The sequence below is a fragment of the Stegastes partitus genome, unplaced genomic scaffold (assembly GCF_000690725.1).
Source record: "Stegastes partitus isolate 25-593 unplaced genomic scaffold, Stegastes_partitus-1.0.2 Scaffold14, whole genome shotgun sequence".
NCBI lineage: Eukaryota > Metazoa > Chordata > Actinopteri > Pomacentridae > Stegastes > Stegastes partitus.
The window spans coordinates 633,030-645,438 of record NW_007577745.1 but is presented as its reverse complement, the minus strand read 5'-3'; the positions used below and the strand labels follow the sequence as shown (position 1 = coordinate 645,438).

General features: G+C 45.3%; 1 protein-coding gene across 1 annotated transcript in view; it reads left to right on the top strand.

Moving 5' to 3' along the window:
* LOC103362969 (kazrin-like) overlaps positions 1-12,409 on the top strand; it is a 65,292-nt gene that overhangs the window by 24,868 nt on the left and 28,015 nt on the right. The gene's annotated exons all lie outside the window — the stretch shown is intronic.

Here is a 12,409-nt window from a genome sequence, read left to right as displayed (position 1 = left end):
GAAAGGTTTTTATCAACCCACCTAACGTGACACAGCATCAGTGATATGTTTAGCAGACGTTCTCAGATGCTGTCATTTGCTTCTCATATCTCTGATTTCACCTTTAACACGTTCTGATGATGTATGTCGTGTTATTGTAACCGCCGACCTTCTCAACAATGTTCACGGCCTCCGACTGTACAGGTTTACCGAGCTCTGAGTATTCATGAAGAAGCAAACAGATTATCTGGGATGTATGTGGGGTTACTGAGCCGTGCTGTCTGAAGTGGGAGGATGGCTCCACTGTGAGCGGGTTCAGCAATTTAAAGGTATTCAGGGTAAATGACTCCAGCGGTAAAGGTGAGAATATAAACATGCAGGAGGGCAGGTGAACTTCTCAGCAACACTTTGTGAAAATCCACTCAGCAGCGTTTTGTGAGACGACACGGGTCAGAAACACAAAAAACAGAACCAAATCTGCTCAAGTGTAAGTAAAACTCTCATAATTACTCACCGACTGCACCGTCTCTCTGTAGCTCAGCGCCGCCGTTGGTGGTGGGAAGCTGTTTATTACTCATTAATTAATTAACATTTAAATAAAAGAACACATTGTTAACAGGAAGGAGGTTCAGGTTCAGCAGCACGAAGCTCCAAAGTGCCTTAAAATAATCCTCGCGGTGACAAAGTGTGACTGTTTCGCACTTTGTCTCGAACAATAGTCGCCGTCACCGTTATAAACGGGATGCGTCTGCTGCTCTAAAGTTAGAGTAATTATTTAGTCTGATGTACAGTGAGAGATGCAGGTGAGGAGAACGAGGACATTATTCCTTCTAACAAACTCTGCAGCTCTGACCAGAGGTCATCATTATAAAATTACCCAAAGCTGACTCGCTGGCTGCAGGTATGGAAGCCTTCGGTAATTGGAAGACGTGTGAAGTGCACGGAGCTGCTTTGTGGTGCGTGCACGACGTTCACGGAGCGCCGCGGTTTGTTTTAAGACTTAGCTGAGATGCTAATTAGCACTTCCACCGTCATCCAACTAATTACAGTGTCTTGTGGACGGCGGCGCTGACAGGGAGGAGAGGACGGTTATGTTCTAAGTGCGGATGCTGGGAGCTCATCTCGTCGCTGCTCTTTGATGCGGGAGGAGAGGAGTAAGTGGTCAACTCCCTGCTAGAGAGCGGCCGAGGCATTAGTCATTCTGAGCGGTGCAGGCTGCTGAACGAAAAGCTGATTCAGGATCCTATTGAACTGTGAGGTACTGCAAGAGGACGGCAATGACCTTAAAGACTTTAGCATCTATCGTAACAATAGCTGTGAGTAGAAGTCACGCTGTGGAAAGCTTACCGGGTCATTTTTCATTTGCTGAATTTTGTATTTTTTTTTTCCACCATTACAGTAAAACTCACCACCTCAACGGGCAATTCATCAGCAGAAAGATGTAGCGTTGTGTAATACGCTTCATCCTCCAAGGACAGCAGAGCCACTTCTCTGTTGGTGTTTCTCACCTCACGCGTCCCCTCTCCATCAGACTTTATTAGTCTAATAACGTGAGCAGCTCCTGCATTCATCTTCTTTAGTTCTTAGAGTATTTTCACAGTTTGTCATGTCTGCCTTAAAACAACAGTTACATAAATATTTATAAAGTTCTGTTCAAACCATTAAAATATTCTTTTTAAATGTGCTTCCACTGGAGGTGATACGGGCCAGAACCCACAGAACTGCTGTCATCAAGCTCCACACATCCCAGAGTTGCAGCCTGTACAGTGCATGGGTTCTCCGGTTTGAGGAACAAGCTGTCCGAGGAACCACACATAGAGAGCTGTATATTATAAAGGCTCTAATTTTATAGGACTTATTTCTACTAATGCAGCTTGGATTCTGTCCCCCATGACTTACATGGAAATCGCTGATTATCGCTGTGAGACAGAGTTGAAGAAACGTACATTTATCTCAAGTCAAATGAAGTCAGTTTTATTTGTCTAACCCAGAGGTGCTTCAGGATCTGTACGGAAAACAGCAGCCTCGCTTCCTAGACCCTTATAACCCCTTTGAACGGGGAAAAGATGGAAGAAAATCCCAGCAAGAGCAACTGAAGACGAGTCCAGGAAGAGACGAGCAAAAGATGTTGTCTGTTTACAAGAAGGAAACACAGTGAACGTGCGATATGGACAGTCAGAAGGACAAAGTGTTGATGGATGTAATGTACTGTAAATGTCCCGGTGCCTTTACCAGTTAGAGATCGAATGTGTGACAACACAGATGTAAAATATCTGAATGTAATTAGGATCAACACATATTCTCCTTGTCTGAGCTGATTCTTTATCTCACTGAACATATCAGATCAGTGTTTTTGTTCTCAGAGTTCAGTTCAGATGAATTCTGACAACTTACAGTCAAGCTACCGTAAATTCCAGACTATGAGTGCACCTGAAAATAAGCCCCACCCACTAACTTTACAAATAAAACCAGGTGTGTACATATCCAGGCTGCACTGGTCTATAAGCTGCAGGTGTCCACGTTGGAACATGAGATATTTATACAGGAAGATGTTTTAACCTTTAATTAAATGCGTAGCGGTAACATCCACAGATACGTACCGTAGAGGCTTTTTTCTGAACACTTCCTGTAACACGGCTGGTTAAGGAAATAAAACTCCAGCAGCTACCAGGAAAAGTCACTGATGGCTATCTTCATCTTCCTCCTGCACTAAAACCACTAAAGTCGTCTTCTTCAGTGTCTTCAGGAGCTGAACAGCCTCAGAATCACTTCATCACTTCCTCAGTCTCTCTGTCGTCGTCGCTCTCAGCCTCACTTTGGTCTTGAGGTGAATTCATAGAAATCCATAAATTAGTTGCATCATTGTTTAAGCTGTGTGTGGAAAAAATAGGTGCTTGTAGTCCAGACATTACGGTATTTAACAGCAGACGGGTTGTTGCTCATGACGACTGTGTGAGATGTCTTTAGTGCCACCACAGAATCTGTTTGGATTTAACGGGACTACTTTGTTTAGTTTTTTCATAGTTATGGGGATGTTTTGCACAAACGTATGTGCATTTAATAGTTTCCTTGTCCTTTATACTCATTAACAAATGAAGTTTCCCCTCACAGAAAACAAAGTGTAACTTCATTCAGCTCATATATTCATAACTTCTGCTGATATAAAAGCACAAGTTGGGACGTTATAGTCATTTTATATATTTCTTTTATTTACCAGTTTTATTGGTAAATGTCTTACTTCACAAGGAAACTAAAGAATGCGTCACCAGCCGGAGAGAGTCTTCATCATGAATACATGTTTTTCACATCTGTCAGATTCCCAGATTCATTGTGCGTTCGCCAGTTTGAGCATCATTACAGCAAGAGAACAAATTTTGAAAAATAGCTCGAGACTTTGTTGTCGCTTCCAAGATGGCACAAGAGCACTTGTGGCTTTTTTTTTAATATTATGCTTGATGCCAGCAGCACAGCATGGCTTTGTGTTCTCTCTAGTTTTCTCCTGCAATTAGCAACAATAATAGACAGTCGTGGCAACTGCAGCCGGCGAGCCGTGTTTAGAACAAGAGCAAGACGTCACAGCACAACGGCGTCGCCTACAATCAGTAACACGCTGCTGCCGTCGGAGCTCGGCTGCTGCTGCTGCTGCTCCAGCAGAGGTGTAGATGCTCGGTTTGAGCTGAGCTTTGCTACGCTGAGTTGTTGTACATTGCTGGTCATATTCAATTCCGTTTGAAGACGCGATGTCGGCCGGTGGAGCTGACGGTGCAGCTTCCTGAGTGGGTGATTCCCAGCCTTCCATCAGGAGCTGGCTTGTTGAGGCCCAGCGAACATCTCAGTTCTATTATTCACACTTTCACCCAGCTTCTCTCCTGGTCAGCACTTCATCACATCCTACCACAGCCATTATGCCGGAGCAGCCCTGACACAGGAGCTCTTCTCTCCATGTGTAGCGCCTGCCACCGGCTCCAGCGGTCCTGTGTTGTATAATTCAGCTCCATGGTTTCCCCCGAGAAGCTGCTCGGCTCTCCCTCCGGAGCTCTTCAATCTTTCATTACCACCACATTTGGAGTTGTTATTCCTCTTTCCTTGTTAAATCTTCTTTACAAACAAACTGCTAATTCACTCATTTATTCAGAATTTCGGTGTGTAAAAAGATTGGCTGGCTCAAAATGTTTTGCTGTTTATTTCTGGACTACAAAGAGCAAAGCAGCTGAAGGCCGGTCTGTCCTCGGTCCAAGTCCTGCTGTCCAGAGAGAGTCCCTCTTGGATCCTGCAGTGGCAGCTGGGATGGGCGTGGCAGCGCTGGCATGTGTGAAAAAAGTGTTAATCAATGCCCGGGCCTACTGGGAATAGAGGTCAGCAAAACGTCTGATATTCTCCAAACGTCCGTGAGCCCGGCCAGGCCTGCTGGCCGCCAACATCACAGCTTTTCCACCAAAGGCAGGAGAGGCTCTGGCACAAGGAGCTGGGGAATTTTGATTTTTTTTTAGTTGTGTCAGTCCTGGATTTCTTCCAGGCAGATTTTCCTGCTTAATCTTCACTTTAAATCCAACCTCATCTAGCTTTCCTAGTCCGGCAAAGCCTCCTGGGCTGTGGGAGGGCAGATGATGCCCCGCAACGGCCAGCTGTGACCTACAGAACCGGCCGGCCGGCGTGCACGACCTCACGTGTGGATGTGATTGTAAAGGGGGAGTCACGGGGCTCCATGTGTTCGTGCACATATATAAATATATATAATTGTATTTGTGAGGATGCTGCAGCATTTGTGACACATCAGAGCAGCTTTGTCTCCTCGTTTAGATGAGAATTCATTTCGTTTATTGGGTTAAGCTGCTCGATCTCAACCGAAGCTCTGAATCTGTTGTGAAGCAGCCGGACCTTGAGCTCCGTGTGCTGCTCTCTGAGAAGTTCTCCTGACAGAAGCTAATCCAGCCGGGACACATTTATTATCTGGGCCATAATGGATTCCACATTTTTCACCGGTCGAGCCCCAATGATAATGATTACAAATGCTTGATGGACTGTCCTACATCTGTCCCGTGTCTCCGTCTATATCAGGTAGCCAGCATGAAGGATGATGTGATTTTTTATATCACTGTACACTGATTGCTTATCGTTAAGCTCTAGTCTCTTGCTATTGCAGCTTGGCAGGTCAGTCCCACTGTGCTTATTCATCAGCCGGCGTGGATCATCGTATCAGTCAGTGTGGGATGATGCATAACTATATCAACCCAAGGTTAGGCTTCTTCCCATAACCTTGTTTTCCTGATGGTATTGTCATGAATAATTGACGGAGGTAGTTTCCGCTCTCCGGAGCCCTTCAGCTGTTTTGGTTTCGACATAACAACATAGCTCAGTTTAATCACGGCGCTGAGGACGCTGGTGTTGTTCTGAGCAGGTGCGACGCTGTGATTCAAAAGGAGGCTCATTCACGAGCGTCCTGCATCTTGTGGCTTCATTGTCTCGGTTGACATGCAAGACGAGTACTGACAGAACTTCAGCACTAATTTAACTGCAGTGACGTATTATTATCAATAAAAGCATCTGTCATTGTACATGTATCGTATATCTGGTATAACGGAGGGAATTTTCTGCAAAATCAATGTTAATTAGAAAGGATTCAAAAAGATTTTCCAGATGTTCTTCCAGCTTCAGGAGGATGTGTGACTGTAAAATGTTTTTTCTCTCATCACACGACGGATTGCTCTTTAATAGTTTTAAACGTGGATGGTGACTAATTCGTACACCACTCTGGACAGAAGTAATTTTCCTCCCGTCCCTCGTGAATAAAACAACCAAACGAGAAGCTCTGCTTTATCAGATACAGTGAATTAAATAACTAACACATCATTAAACTTTATCACATCGATGAGAAAATCCACAACTGCCATAAAACTGTGTTATTCAGCGATGTGCGGCATTAATGGCCTAAAACACGATGAGATATTAAAGCCATATCTACCCCATAGGAGAGCAGAAAAAAATCTATAATGTGGCAGATTCACAAAGAAAACTTTACTGACGAGGACTTCCTGAAGTTCACGAGCGCCTCTCTGGATGCTGCTGCTCAAAGCTTCGTTTTGCACACAGACGTCATTAAAGAGGGAGAAATACAACAAACCTGCGGAGTTGTGAGCCGGCCAGCAGCAGCCATAACGCCGCTAACCCTGGACACTCATCTTCCTCCAGCAATTTCTCCTCATTGATGTAATGGATGTGTCCCTGAAGGGGCTTTTTTTTGCCCATGTTTCCTCGGGGCAGGCTGCTGCTGTTGTGCTCTTAATGGCAGAGCAGCATCCAGAGGCTATGGATCACAGCAGCCTTGGAGCAGCCTTTCAGGTCTGTGTTATGCGAGCAGCAGGAGTATTGATTCGCTGTGTCACGGATGATTATAAACACAGATTAATAGACAGTAAGTTTTCGGCTGCAGGCAAAATAAAAATGTTGGAGGAATGACATTTTCTCTGCTGCGTTTTTGGGGTTGTGTGATAGAGACGTGGCAGCTCAACCTGCAGTATATATACTGTGTGTGGTTTCAACCTAAATGTGTCCTCCAGGAGAAATCTGTGAGTTCAGTCAGATTCCCCCCCAAAGTATTCCAGCCGTCAAACAGCGGACGTGTTTACGCTCGTGTTTGTGCATTCATCAGTTTGTCTTTTTTCTTTGTTTAATTTCCTGATTTGATATCTGGCTTCATCACAAAGGAGATTTATTTTCAATTCATCACTGCTATCTGTGTCAGAGGCTGCTAATGATGGCTAACGGCGGGGACGCACACGGCGGTGGGAGTGTCGCGTCAGCGTTCTGAGGTTTGGACGAGCTCCACGTGCCCGATAACGCCAGGCGGGACCTGCGAGCACTGAGGTCAGGGATGAGCAGTCTCCCTCGTATCTCAACCAAACTCAATCCTGTTGTCTTATGCAACCAGGCGGAGGTCTTTTCTGTTTTTTTTTTTCCCTTCTGGCATCGGTCTCGTGCCAAAGGTTAGAAACCCAAAAGGATTCACATCGTTTAGCTTCGTTAATTTATTCACTGTCGGCACGGCTGTGAAATTCCATTAAGCAGTGTTTCATATTCTTCTCACATTATGTTGCATCAATTTAAATGCATGAGAGGAAGTAATAGGCGCTGGAACACTGGTTAATGCCGTGCCAGCTGGTAATAATTACTGTGTATCCAAGAGATGGTGGAATTCTTCAGGGTTTGACTGTTTGCGATTATGACGGAATCATTTTGCACATTAAACATCTCAGCTCCATCAACACCGTAAAGACTGTCACCATCTTTTTATCATTCCTATATAAAGTCTTTTACACGCCCAGCGGACGGCCCGGTGTTAGCACAGTGTTTCCAGTCAGTATAAATCAGTGTAAGTGGTGCCTGTACAGTCAGTCTGATGCACCACATGCAGCTCAGCGGGTCGGTGATGCTCTTTCCGGTGCGTTGACTGATGCAGGAACGTCTGCCACGTGATGGACTGAATGCCAGCGTGATTAAAGGTTGGCTGAGGGTGGGCAAAGACGAGCCGTCTGCACGCCGCTGATAGTTGGGCTCATATTTCTGCTTGAATACCGACTGAGGCTCCCGCTGTGGGCTTGTCTCCTCCTTCCATCATGTCCCGGCCATGTCGTCGTCTGAGCTGAGCGTCGGCCAGGAGGAGAGGCCGTGTCAGGGGTCTGAATAGCGTCTCTGATTTACTGCCCCACCTTGGGGGTGTTTCTACACACACTCTGCATATTCTCATTAATAACTAGCCAGTGTTTTCTCTTGTGATGCTGTCAAGGCTGTGTTCCTCCCTCGTCGTCCGCAAGGAAGTAATTTCAAAAGATTTAATATCACCTCTGAGTTCAGCCGAAATCAAAATGCCCATATTTTGCTCCAGTAATGTGTGTCTGCTCTGCGAATGTGATGTCTTGTTTTTTCTTTGGAGAAAAAATAATGCAATAACCAAAAGGGAGAAATTTACATGTAATATTTTGGTTTTAGATGAGTGCGGTGCATCTAATCCTGGAGGCGTGTCCTTGGCAATCCATCACCGCAGACGGAGAGCATATTTGCATAGAACCAATCAAAATGTTTTTTAAAACACTGTTTGCGTAATGCGGCGCCGTCACTCACTTTTCATCAGCGCGGCTGCGACTCCGGCAAGTCACGTTCACCAAAAACAAGTTTGTGGAAATTGCATCTCCGTCCCCATCTCACAATCTGAAGCCATCTCTCAGAGGGAGCTGCTGCAGGAGTGGAAAACCCACACAGATCATCCTGTAAAATGAGGTGGCTTATTCTGTCAGCAGGGGAAAATGTTGTCGGATTGGACTTCTTGCACAAAGCAGCTGTACAGCTTGTACAGTCAACAATATGAATCTAGATGGATACCAGATTAACTTTAAATGCCTTACACTGTTATCATGCAGCCTGACCTGTTAGTTATGCTCTGCAGGAGCTCAGTTTAAAACATCTGAGTAAGAAAGAGGCCTATAAACGATGAATTCCTTATAAATGACCCGTCTCTTACTGCCATTAGTCCTGTGCCACCTGTGATCACATCTAAACAGCCTGTGAGAGGTTCAGTCTGAAGCTAGAAAACCACACAACACCGTCTCCATGCTGCCAAACCAACCTGCAGGCTGGTTTCCACTGTGGCTGCTGTGCACAGTGTTCCTACTCATCAGACACCTGCTCTACACGTCCACTTAGGGGGAGAAGAAACCCCATTAAGTCCTTTATCAGCCGCAGTATTGTTTATGGGTTGAAATGTCCCGGTGGTCTGGTGCACGCCGGACAAACAAAAAGAGCTTTAAAGATTTGCATATCTCAACACAAGACTGCAGTACGTTCACAGCTCATGGATTACTGCCGACCCGACATCATGTACGGGCCAATCACGGCGCCGCAGCATCACTGAAGTTCTGGGCTCCAGGAAACATCCTCTCTGCTCCCAGAGGAGGAGACTTCAGAGAGTTGCTCCTCTGCACTGAACCCACACCTTAAACTCAGTCAGACCTTCTGGCATTAACGAAGAACCGTCACGTTATCTCTGCGCTGTCAGCTCTGACAGATGGTCATAGTTGTACTTTTGTACCTTTTTCCTGCCAACTTCAGGACAGCTTTGTTTTGTTTGTGACGTGATGTATGGCCCGCTCACATCCACGAATTGATTGACTTGTCATGTTTTCTCTGGACTGTCACCTTTAAGAGATGTTTCTTCTGATACTTTTTGTTCTTCTGTCTCTCTAACTTTTAGAAGAGTCTGTTTCTGTGCTGCAGACATGGTGTTGGGGTGCAGCACCGACGACAGACCCGTTCCAGAAAATTAGAATATCGTGGAAACGTTTGTTTATTTCCATAATTCCATTCAAAAAGTTAAACTTTCATAGATTATAGATTCAGGGCCCACAGTTTGAACAATCTCAAGTATTTATTTGTTTATTTTTACATAATTTGGGCTTCCAGCTCATAAAACCCACAAAAACAGGAATTCAAAAAATTAGAATACTGTGAAGAAATCAGCCCAGATTTTGCAGGACATGAATGTTTTAAACTGAGCGTCACACACTAATCATCTACTAGACTCACAGCACCTGCTCAGGTTTCCCAGGTGTCACTACATCACTTCAGTTTGGTTCAATTTGTCTGAGTTCAGTTCAATATGGGGACGAGTGAAGACTTGACAACTGGCCAGAAGGTCATCATTGATACCCTCCATAGGATGGTGTGTCATCAGCGTCACATGTGTGCGACCATGTTTACAGTTTGGCTAATGGTGTGTCATCAGCGTCACATGTGTGCGACCATGTTTACAGTTTGGCTACGCTAATATATGGACTGACATGTTTACAGTCAATGTTTTTAAGAATTGCACTTGTTCTGTCCTCTAACGTCACATTAAGTAGCAGCGCCACGTCTCTGTCGGTCCAAACAAATGACCCGTCATCGTTGAAGTTTTCATTGTTGAGTTTTTTTCCAGGATTCTGATTGGCTAGCATGGCTGTATGCTTCTCGTTACACTGCCCCCTACAGGTCTGGCAGCTCACAGCAGCTCATGTGAAGATTTTTTAAAAACAATCTGGTGTAAACGATGTTATTTTTGAAACCGTAGATCTGTTTTTGTGAATAAACGTGGCCTCAGTCAACTCCCATCCTCAGATTGTTTCATGTAGTAGATTTGAAGGCCTGTTCAACCTGCTGTACACCTGGTGCAGGTCGAATAAATGTGTTGTTCTCATGTCTTAGTCCACTTTGACTCTTAAGCCCCGTTTACACGTAGTAAAAACGGTGATATTTCAGCACATCTGGTTTAGTATTCTGATTGGCTGGCATGGCTGTATGCTTCTCGTTACACTGCCCCCTGTAGGTCTGGCAGCTCATAGCAGCTCTTAATGACGTATTTATGTGGGTTTGTGTAAACGAGGTGAAACATTAGTGCACAATGAGAAGCTGTGAATTAAGCAGCGTCCCCCAGCTTCCTGTTTCTACTCTGGAAGTTTGCTGTCGCACCTGTTTCAGCTGTATTTTACGAAAAGACACGTGAAGAACCCTGTTTCTACTGATGACTAAATTCCTTCTAGCTGCCTCGGTGTCAGGGCGCTCATGACGTGCACGCCGGCTCCCGGTCACGCTGCCGTGGTTAACTGGGACGCCCGAACAGAGCGGAGCCATTGTTCATGTCATTAGCAGCACCTGTGTTTCCCTGCTGGGACAAGTCAAGATGTCTGCTACGAGAATACGTCTTTCTGTTGATTTGTGAGGATGGGAGACCTTTAGCGTCGACTCCGATCTCTGCAAAAGTAACTAGCGAGTGAAATACCTTAATGTAAAAGCAGGGCCTTCTTTTTGATGGCGTGATCAGATCAGACTGTATTGTGACAGGGTAGACCATATTATATTCCACTGAATGGTCCACTGTGGTAGAATCAGACATACCAGTCAAACACACACCACGTCTCTCCACTGTTGGGGCAAAAGGTAAATTTTAGAATATAGCAGCAAAATCCTTTTTTCATCCTTTCAAAACAGACAATAAATCTATTTTGTGGCTTCGGCCTGCTCCGGTCAGGCAGGTCAGAGATGCACAGCTTGGCCTCTTCATTTCCATAACCTCTAACCCCTCACACGTGGAGTCCAACCAGGCAGAAACGAGGCGGTTTGATAAACTGCTCACTCGAGTGCACAGCCACATACTTTACAGCACAATGACAGGGTGTTTCCCCTTGAAACACAATGGGCTGTGGCTAATCAAAACCCCCCTGGGGAATGGGAGGTCGCTGGAACCGGTGAACAGCTCAGACAAACCAAAATGTGTCCCAAGGTGAAGCCTATCTCGCAGCACAAAGCGCACACATGGGGAACATATAAATACCGTCCCGCCGTTATTGTGCCAGATCAGGGAGTTGTTAAGGCTGCGATTTCTACGTGTTGACATCTTTATTTTTAAATGCACAAAGAGGCGACACCTTTAAGTAAGCGCTGCGATGGGTTGTGAGTTTGTCTGGCGGCCAGCACCTTCATCCTCTCTCCCTCTCATTACCGTTGGCGCTAAGCAAAGCGGTCTTAGAGCGGCCGAGCATGAGCTGCCTGCTGTCCAATCTCCATATTAAAGACCAAATAAAAGGTCAGCTTAACAACACCTAAACAGTTATTGACAGGTCAGGAGGACGGAGGAGGGAGAGGCGGGAGGGGAAGGTCAGTAATCTAGATAAATACCATACGGTTGTGAAATTGAAGCTGTCAAAATATGCAGATCAGGAGGGAGGAGTGAGATCATTGCTCAGGGAGCAGTGGCCGACGACAGTCTGCTGCAGGACTCACACATGAGGCTAAATGAGAAAAGCCTTTGATTTAAAAACTGTCACATCTCCATGGGCCATGAAAACCTACATCTATCACCTCAGAAGGATGTATACGATCAGTAGAATTACTTCCAGATCAATAGTGGGATCTGTAGCCCACTTCAGAGGAAATCGATGCTGTAACAATGCCACGGTGTCTGCAGCACCGAGCCGCTCCCTGCTATAGGGAGGATGCTGCTGCTGCCTGCAACAATCATCGTCTTTTTCATGCTTTCCACACGAGGAGAAACGTTTATAAAAGGAGCTGGAGGAGAGGCAGCGGGCGATATGGATTAGAAATGAATAAATGCTCCCTCAGTTTATGCTTTATTGTCCTCATTGAACAAATAACTGTGAAAGGGGGTAGACGGGGAGTAGATGAGTCCCTGTCGCTGCAGGTCACAGGAGTCCTCGATCACAGTCATTAGCTATCTGTCGATGTATGAAGCGTCTTATTTTACCCTCATACGGCAGAAAGATGTGAAAGATAACGCAGTGGGGGAAAGTCAAAGGTTAGTCCGGCTTTGTGAAGTAATTAAAGTATATTATGTTATTATATTATATGAGTATGACTGATTACTGTGTGTAATTTGCTTTATTTG